The sequence below is a fragment of the Pantherophis guttatus genome, chromosome 5, assembly GCF_059756535.1.
Source record: "Pantherophis guttatus breed Tessera chromosome 5, ASM5975653v1, whole genome shotgun sequence".
Classification (NCBI taxonomy): domain Eukaryota; kingdom Metazoa; phylum Chordata; class Lepidosauria; order Squamata; family Colubridae; genus Pantherophis; species Pantherophis guttatus.
The window spans coordinates 9,181,197-9,191,229 of NC_142067.1; positions in this window are offsets into that span (position 1 = coordinate 9,181,197).

Here is a 10,033-nt window from a genome sequence, read left to right on the forward strand (position 1 = left end):
AGAAGCAATGGGTGGAAACTAATCAAGGAGAGAATCAACTTAGAACTAAGGGAAATTTCCTGACAGTTAGAACAATTAATCAGTGGAACAACTTGCCTCCAGAAGTTGTGAATGCTCCAACACTGGAAGTTCTTAAGAAGATGTTGGATAACCATTTGTCTGAAGTGGTGTAGGGTTTCCTGCCTAAGCAGGGGGTTGGACTAGAAGACCTCCAAGGTCCCTTCCCACTCTGTTATTCTAAATTCAATTTTATTATTCTGTTCTGTTACAACTTCATTCATTCTTATTTGGGCTAGTAGACTCAATGATGAGGATCCCACATGGAGAGCAATGAAGACCCCATAGGGACTGCCACCGTCTCCATGTGACATATTGATTTAGAAATAGAATTACGAAAAAGACATTCACCTAAGAACGTCCATTTTCTAATCTTTCCTCAGCGGGTGTTTACATGGCAACAGAAGGCTGTGAAAACTCCAATATTGTTCTTCAATTACATCATAGTGGCCTTATCTCACCTCAACGCCGTGCCTCAAAATATTATGCTGAGCCTTCTTGTCCTGTGAAATAATTAGCTTTTCCAAGCTAAGCTATCAAAGGGCCATGCTGAGTAAATTTGAAAATGCATCCTCCCCGTTGGCTTTTTATACTTTCAGGCCATTTAATAATGAAAATAATTCACCCTTACCAATCTTTAAAAAAAAAAAAAAAAAAAAAAGCTGACGCTTCTAGCCAGAAATTTCAGCTGAGACAAACAGTGAGAAGTGGAAATTACACGGAAGCATTGAAGTCAAGCAAGATCTGGGAGACCAACAAATAGCAGAGCTAGAAGTGCCCTCCCCCTCAAAAATTGGTCATATCTATAAAATTGAAGCCATAGATGAAACAGTGAAAAAGTCAACTCACAATGAATGAATGAATGAATCAAGACATGAAATGTTCAGAGGAAGAAAACCAAATTGAGATAATATCAAGAATTCAGCCAGTTTTGTTTAGTGGTTAAGGCATCAGACTAGAAAAAGGGAGACTGTGAGTTCTAGTTCCACCTTAAACCCAAAGCCAGCTGGGTGACCTTGGGCCAGGGGTGCTATTCAGCAGGTTCTGACAGGTTCTGGAGAACCGGTAGCAGAAATTTTGAGTAGTTCGGAGAATTGGCAAATACCACCTCTGGCTGGCCCCAGAGTGGGGTGGGAATGGAGATTTTGCAGTACCCTTTCCCTGGAATGGGGAGGGAATGGGGATTTTGCAGTATCCTTCCCCTGCTACGCCCACCAAGCACACCCACCAAGCCACACCACGCCCACCAAGCCACGCCTACAGAACCGATAGTAAAAAAATTTGAATTCCACCACAGGTCATAACCACAGATGAAACAGTGAAAAAGTCAACTCCATGGGTGGGTTCTACTTATCTTTACTACCCGTTCGCAACGGGATCACGCTTGCTCGTGCGCCAAGCTTCTGCGCATGCGCAGATCGCCTATGATGACATCCGGGATGGTGGGCGGAGCCTCCCATCAGTTTTACTACCAATTCTTGCGAACCGGTCTGAACCAGGGGCAGCCCACCACTGGTCAACTCGCACCAAATGAATGAATGAATGAGGTCATGAAATGTTCAGAGGAAAAAAAACAAATTGAGATAATATCAAGAATTCAGCCCAGTTTGGGCCTGTCGTTGTCTATCAGCTCTAGGAAGGAAGCAATGGCAAACCACTTCTGAAAAATGTTGCCAAGAAAACTGCAAGGACTTGACCAAACCGTCTCCAAGAATCAGAAACATTTGAATGGAAAAAATATATATTCTGCGATGAGGAATAATTCTAAAAGCAAGACCTGAAAGATTCTTTATTAGCTACCAAAAATGTACGAAAGCTATATTTCTGTCCAAGGACATACTACACAGTACTGAATAAATTGGGGGAGGGTCAAACTTTTCTCCTGCTATATTTACAGTGTGAGTGAGATTGGCGGTCTCAAAATGTGATCCATAAATAAATACGTTCAGTTTTCTTATTTTGCATTTTTAAACAACTGCATACAGGTAATCTTCCACATATGACGGTAATGAAGCCTACCCCTATGACAGATGCTTGGCAACTGGTTCACATTTATGACAAATTCCCTTAACAACTGTGTTACTGACTTACCAACTGCAGTGCTTCACTTCCCCACTGTTGCAAAAAAGGTGGTTAAAACGGGGCAAAACTCGCTTAACAAACGTCTCACTTAGGAACAAAAATCTTGGGCTCAATTGTGGTCGTAAGTTGAGGACTACCCATAGCTGAGATCCTCTTTTGATTTTGATGAATTTCATGGAGAAACCAATTTTTGCACTTAGACCCTGAAAAGATAAGATTCTGAAAAGGCATTGCAGACCCCCAACGAAGAAGATTTCAGAAGTAAGTAGCAGTTTACAAATTGCTGGGGAACAGCTGGGCAATTAATGTGTCTCTTTCTGAATCGTATCCGAAGGAGATCAAAACCTTAAATTACTATGTTATGGCTCGCATTCTTTACAAAGAGGCCTCTCAATAAATATTTTCCGGGGAAACCAGGAGCTTTAGTATTTATATCCTGTTTTAATTGTGCCTTAAGGAAAAAAAATTTGCCTTGAAGGAAAAAAGGAGGTATAGTATTAAGTACGACTTAAAAAAATACAAAAACCAGATGGTTCCAAAATTATTCTTAACATGACAAATTCTAATTAAGGCAAATACAGTAGTGGCTAAAATTATGGAAACCTTTTGGGAAAAGTGTATTTTCTAAAACTAGCTAATAACACCACTTTTTTTTTTTTTGGAGTAGTACCATAAAATTATATATCAATGGAAAGATAATTTAATCAAGACATGTAATGCAATCACTTTTATGAAGGATTTGCTATTAGAATAGCAGTTACAGTATAAAGAAGAAAAGTGAAACACGTAGAAAAAACGAGGAATACAAAAACTATCATCATGTCAGAATACTTAGTTGGGTAACCTTTGGCATGAATTATGGCCTTACGACGTCTTCCCATGGAGTGAACCAAGTCTTTTAGTTCTGCAGCTGTTATCATGTGAAACAGTGGTGGGTTTCAAATGTTTTTACTACCGGTTCTGTGGGCGTGGCTTGGTGTGGCATGGCTTGGTGGGCGTGGCTTGGTGGGCATGACAGGGGAAGGATACTGTAAAATCTCCATTCTGTCCCCAATCCAGGGGAAGGTTACTGCAAAATCTCCATTTCCTCCCAATAAACTGGGACTTGGGAGGCAGAGATTAGATAGGGGTGGGGCCAATCATCTAACTACCGGTTCTCTGAACTACTCAAAATTTCCGCTACCGGTTCTCCAGAACTGGTCAGAACCTGCTATAACCCACCTCTGATGTGAAACCAAGATTGAATGATTGCTTCTATTAATTGGGTTTTATTGCTGGGTCGTTCTGACTAACAAGTTTCTTTAGTTGACTCCAGTGGTGGGTTGCTCCCGGTTCGCACCGGTTCGCAAGAACTGGTAGTAAAAATTTGTAGTAGTTCGGAGAACCGGTAATAACATTGGCTGGCCACGGCCCCGAACTGGTACCCGGCCCGGTCGCCACTTGCTTACCCTGCCCACCTCATCAGAGGCTTTTCCCCCCCTACTTTTAAAAGCATTTTTTCTACAACCTGAAAAAATGCTTTTAAAAGTTAAAAAAAAAGACTCTGATGATCCCGCAGCTCAGCTGGGATCTTCAGAGGCTTTTAAAAACATTTTTTCTACAACCTCTTTGGCCGAAGAGGTTGTAGAAAAAAAAATGCCTTTAAAAGCCTCTGGCGATCCCAGCTGAGTTAACTGATTGTCAGAGGCTTTTAAAAGTATTTTTTTCTGCAACTTCTTATGGTTGTAGAAAAAATGCTTTTAAAAGTTAAAAAAAAAAAAAGTTGGCCGCGCCCACCCAGTCACATTACCCCCCACCAAGCCACGCCCACAAAATAAGCCACGCCCACAGAACCGGTAATAAAAAAATTTAGAACCAACCCCTGGTCGGCTCCATAGATTTTCCATTGGGTGAAGGTCTGGGCTATTCCCAGCAGTGGAATCGGATTATCTTGAAACTCCAAAAAAAAAAGTGGTGTTATTAGTCATCAAACCTCAAAAATACACTTTGCCTAAAAGATTTCCACAATTTTGGCCACTACTGTAGTATAGGTAATGAAATTAATTTATGACCACAATGGAGCCCGAAATTTCTGTTGCTAAGCAAGACAGTTGTTAAATGAGTTTTGCCCCGTTTTAACACCTTTCTTGCCCACAGTGGTTAAGTGAATCACTGCAATTTTAAATTAGTAACACGGTTGTTAACTTTAACACGGCTTCCCAGTTAACTTTGCTTGTCTGAAGGTCGCAAAAGGGGATGACGTGACCCCGAGACACTGCAACCATCATAAATACATGCCAGTTGCCAAGCATCTAACTTTTGATCACGTGTTTGTTGGGATATTGCACTGGTTTTAAGTGTGAAAATCAATCATAAGTTGCTTACAAAGCCATTGTAACTTTAAATGGTCACTAAATGAATGGTTGTAAATTGAGAACTAAATATCTATGGAGATTCTCAGTCATCCAGGACATGGTTGTCCCAAAGGTGCTTTTTTTCAAGAGGCAACTGGACTTTCTGGTTTTTCTTTGAAGATGTTTCGCTTCTCATCCAAGAAGCTTCTTTGGCTCCGACTGGATGGTGGGGAATGGAAGGATTTATACTCCTTGCAGACAGCTGGTCATTTGCATCCTTTTTGCCTCTTGTCCCACCTTTGGGACAAATTTTGAGAACTACTTGTATACAGTGATGAAATTCTATTTTTTTTACTACCGGTTCTGTGGACATGGCTTGGTGGGCATGGCAGGGGAAGGATACTGCAAAATCTCCATTCGCACTCCACTCCTGAAGGAAGGATATTGCAAAATCTTCATTCCCATCCCACTCTGGGGCCAGCCAGAGGTGGTATTTGCCAGTTTTCCAAACTACTCAAAATTTCCGCTACCGGTTTTCCAGAACCTGTCAGAACCTGTCAGAACCTGCTGGATTTCACCCCTGCTTGTATATCTTTATTCTTCCTCTTGGGCCCAAAGATTTACCTTTGGGTAAATCTCACTGCTTTTCAGTGAGTGGAAATTTCTTTCTCTTACGTTTTGTTGCCTCACAACAAACAGCAGTACAAACTGGATATCTAAGTATTACTGCTCCATTCTAAATTTACAAGTGTAAAGGATCACTTGCCTAGTCTTAACAAAGCTATCTCTTTCTATCTATAGAACAGTTTCAATTTCTGTATGTTCCCAAGAAGTACAAGTTTGTTTTTTAACACAAGAATCAGAAAATTCACGTATTGTGCTGCTTTCCAAACAACTCTACCTCTTGATGTCGTTTCTAAATCCAGATATGTATTTGTTCTTATTTTTGCACCAGTTATAGTTTCTTCAGTGCACTTGATCAGAGATAACGTTTTCCCCTCTATTTCTTCAGATCCCTTTGAATCCTTCTATAAACAATTCCTTTGGCGGATGTGTAGAGTGTAGATCTAGGAACGCGACGGTTGTCTGCAACTTGGGTGGGTTTCCACATTCCAGCGTGTTTCTTTCAGTATTTTATAAACACTTCTTTGATCATCTCGTGCATTTCGTAAAATGCCAGCTGATGGTAATCTACCTCTCAAAAGTCAACCCGTCAATGATTGCGCTAGTGATTTTTTTTTGTTGACCTGTTTTTATAAGCCCCAAAAAAAAAAATATCCCAATGAAAATAAGAAGCATCCAGATTTGAGAATTGCAAGATTGACATCATCAGCCCTATCGGGTATGCCACACAGGAAACAAAACTTAGATAAGCTAATTCTATTTTATTGTAAGGCTACATTATCCGAATCTTTTAAGTCTGAAGGTGTAACTTTCCTGCTGCTACTTTTAACCTAATCAGGGTAGGTTAGGGAGTTTCCTAAGTTTTTTCCTCTGACTGTTAATCCATTTGGGGCTCCTCCTCTTTTATCTGATCATTTCCTAGGCAACTTCTCTTCCCCTTGTCCCACAAGGCCATTTAGACATTCCATTACAGAAGAAACCCTGATGTGGCTGAGGAAAGACCCCCTTCTCCTAGAGCAGTGATGGCTAACCTATTTGCCGTCGCGTGCCAAAAGCGGGGGGAGTGCGGGTTGCTCGCGCGCGTGCCCAAACCCATAATTCAATGAGCCCTGCCCCCATGCATGCATGCACGACTGCCCCCATGCTCCCCCTGCTTTTGGCATGGTGGGCCCGGTAGGCATGTTTTTTGCCCTCCCCAGGCTCCAGAGGCTTTCTTGGTGCCTGGGGAGGGTGAAAACAACCTTCCTCACCCCCTGGGGGCTGGAAACGGCACATTTTCCAACTTCCAGTGGGACCGGAAGACCCATTTTCCCCCCTCCCCAGGCTTCAGAGGCTTTCTAGGAGCCTGGGGAGGCCAAAAACAGCCTTCCCCACCCACCCGGAGGTCCCACAGAGGCCGGAAATAGCCCATTTTCTGACTTCCGGTGGGACTGGAAGGCCCAAAAATCAGCTGGCCAGTGTGCGCATGTGTGCTGGAGCTGAACTAGGGCAATGCTCACGTGCCCACAGTTATGACTCGCGTGCCACCTGTGGCACGTGCGCCATCACGGTCCTAGAGGAATGAAATGTTTTGAGAAAAAGGCAGAATATTATACTTCCCTGGATAAGAAATAGAGAAACATGCTCCTGGAGACAGAAAGAGACAGCCCCAGTGGTGGGATTCAAATAATATAACAACTGGTACTCTGCCCTAATGACCGGCTGTTTGGGCGTGGCCATGGTGGGTGTGGCCAGGGGGTGTGACAGGCAGCACTCGGCCTCCTGCACCCCTCTGGGAGCAAAAATGGGCCACGGGGGAGGGTAACGCGCTACATGACCCCGAGCCCCGTTTTGGGCCTAGTAGGCCTCCCTGAAGCCTCGGAGGAGTGAAAACAGGCTGCGGGGGAGCACACCACGCCCCCATGCCATTTTGGGCCTAGTAGGCCTCCCTGCACTTACCAGGGAGCCAAAATGGGGCATGTGGGGACTCCTGGAAGGGGAGGGGAGAGCCGGGGCCAGCCAGCAATTTAACTACCAGTTCGCCCAAACTGGCTGAATCCCACCACTGGACAGCCCCCACCTTTCTTAATAGCTCCCAACAGATATTTTTTGCCCATTAAGAAAGACTGGGCCATCCTATCTACAGAACAAAAGACCTTCAGCTCCAGAGTGATGGGATTAAGACATGACCTTCCAGGGCATAATAGGATTAACCCACTAGCAGCAGAGCTCACTACATTGCACAATCTCCTAAGGGCATTGCATCAGAGTCCAAACTTCAACCAAACCTGAGAGCTCAGATACCCTACAGAGCTAGTTGTGACCCCTGCAAAAGCCAATAGAATACACGTTCTTGCACAGGAACAGGAAGTTCAAGTGCATAGCTCAAGAGAAGGTATAAATACCCCTCACTCTTAACTCCATGTGGTCAACTGCACCAGGACCATGTGCTTGGTAGTTCTGTTCATCATTAAACTCTCTTTCCAATCAGCCTCCATGTTTCCAGTGACTTTCTCCTGGTTTGGAACTGAACCAGATGAATATTTCTTCCAACATGAAGGGCCAGGCTGGGCATCCTTGGTTAGCAAGGAGCAAGAAGGTGGTAAAGGTCAGCTCAGGTGGCAGAGGCTGCGGAGCACAGGTGACCAAATGGGCATAGAAGGGGTCCCAAAGGTGCATTTCAAAAGACAACTGGACTTTCTTAGTTTTTTTCCTTGAAGATATTTTGCTTCACACCCAAGAAGCTTTTCTTAGTTCTTGATTGAGAAGCTGCTTCAGCTTCTTGGATGAAAAGAGAAACAGCAAGTCCAGATGCTTTTTGAAAAACATCTTTGAGGCAACCATGACCTGGGTGACCGAGAATCTCCATAGGCATAGAAGGGGGTTATAAGCGGATGGGGAGAATTGCAATGCCCCTGCAGTCATAACTGTGGGAAGTCTGCTAAGCATCCAAGTTTTGATCACATGACCGTGGCGGGCACTGCAAGAATTATAACTTCAGGGACTGGTTGTAATTCCCTTTGTTCAGTGCCACCGTAACTTGGAATGGTTGTTGAATGAATGAATGTAAATTGAGTTCTACCAGTAGTTTTGTCACAATCCAAAAATGTGCAGCTGTATGGGGATTTTATTATATATAGAAAATGCAAGGATGATAGTCTATAGCTGGCATTTGTACCTCACCTTGTTGTTGTTCAGTCGCTAAGTTATGTCCAACTTTTGACAACACCATCGCCATAGCATGCGATGCCCCTCTGTCCTCCACTCCTCTCCCACAGTTTGCCCAAATTTGTGTTCATTTTAGTCTTCTGGTACTGTCCATGGGGTTTTCTTGGCAAGGATCCTGGAGTGGGTTGCCATTTCCTTCTCCAACGGAGTATGTTTTGTCAGAACTCTCCACTATGACCTATTTGTCATAGCGGAAATTTTGAGTAGTTCGGAGAAATACCGGCAAATACCACCTCTGACTGGCCCCAGAGTGGAGAGGGAATGGGGATTTTGCAGTATCCTTCCCCTGGAGTGGGGTGAGAATGGAGATTTTGCAGTATCCTTCCCCTGCCACACCCATCAAGCCACACCCACCAAGCCACACCACACTCACCAAGCCAAGCCCTCAGAACCGATAGTAAAAAAAAAATGAATTCCACCATTGCCCTGCATGGCATAACTTTGTTTAGCTCGACAAGCACTTTTGCCCGACAGTCAGTGATCCATGAAGGGGGTAAGCCATCTTTTTCTGTTTGAGGAAGAAATGACAGAACATCTGCCCAATTTTTGACTGATTGTGCTTGGAGATATATATGCATTGATCCTGTTAATTGCTGAACAAAAATTACACTTGTGGAAAGTCAAATTGAATTGTGTGGCTCGCCCCTGAGGTTTTATTATAACCAAATTCTTTCAAACAATGTCAATGCAGGAAGACCAGTGCTGCCACTTCTGTGCCAAGGTCTAAACAAGACATGCCAAACTTCCTTACCATTGTTGTGAGTATAAACAATGCCTTGTCAGGTTCTGCTGCAAGCTACAGTAGTGGCCAAAATTGTGGAAACCTTTTGGGAAAAGTGTATTTTCTAAAACTAGCTAATAACACCATTTTTTTTGTAGTAGTAGTACCATAAAATTATATATCAATGGAAAGATAATTTAATCAAGAATGTAATAGAACAACTTTTATGAAGGATTTGCTATTAGAATAGCAGTTACAGTATAAAGAAGAAAAGTGAAACACGTAGAAAAAATGAGATATACAAAAATTATCACCAAAGAAAAAACGAGATATACAAAAATTATCAGCATGTCAGTTAATACTTAGTTGGGTAACCTTTAGCATTAATTACGGCCTTACAACGTCTTCCCGTGGAGTGAACCAAGTCTTTTAGTTCTGCAACTGTTATAATGTGAAAGCAAGATTGAAGGACTGCTTCTATTAACTGGGTTTTATTGCTGGGTCGCTTCTGACTAACAAGTTTCTTTAGTCTGCTCCATAGATTTTCCATTGGGTTAAGGTCTGGGCTATTCCCAGGCCATTCCAGCAGTGGAATAGGGTTATCTTGAAACTCCCCCCCCCAAAAAAGTGGTGCTATTAGCCATCAAACCTCAAAAATACACTTTCCCCAAAAGGTTTCCACAATTTTGGCCACTACTGTATACTCCAGAGGAAGAAGGAACACATCCTTATTGAGATGCTTTTTTTAGATGGAGAATGCTGAGGGCTTTAGGAGAGTGATGAAGAGTGGGGAGCAGGGAGCTAACGTGTGGCATCTATTTAAGCCCGTTGGCTAAAACTCGCTGCCCTCAGGTGTAATGGAAGACACCACTGCCACATTTTCAATGCAGGCCAAACAGGTTGCTTTCAGTACATAACTTCTCGCACATCTTGTCTTTTGCCACAGGCAAGGAACGTCTCAGAGGTTTTTCTCACTAAGGGATATCTAGCATCACTCATCACTTGCTTT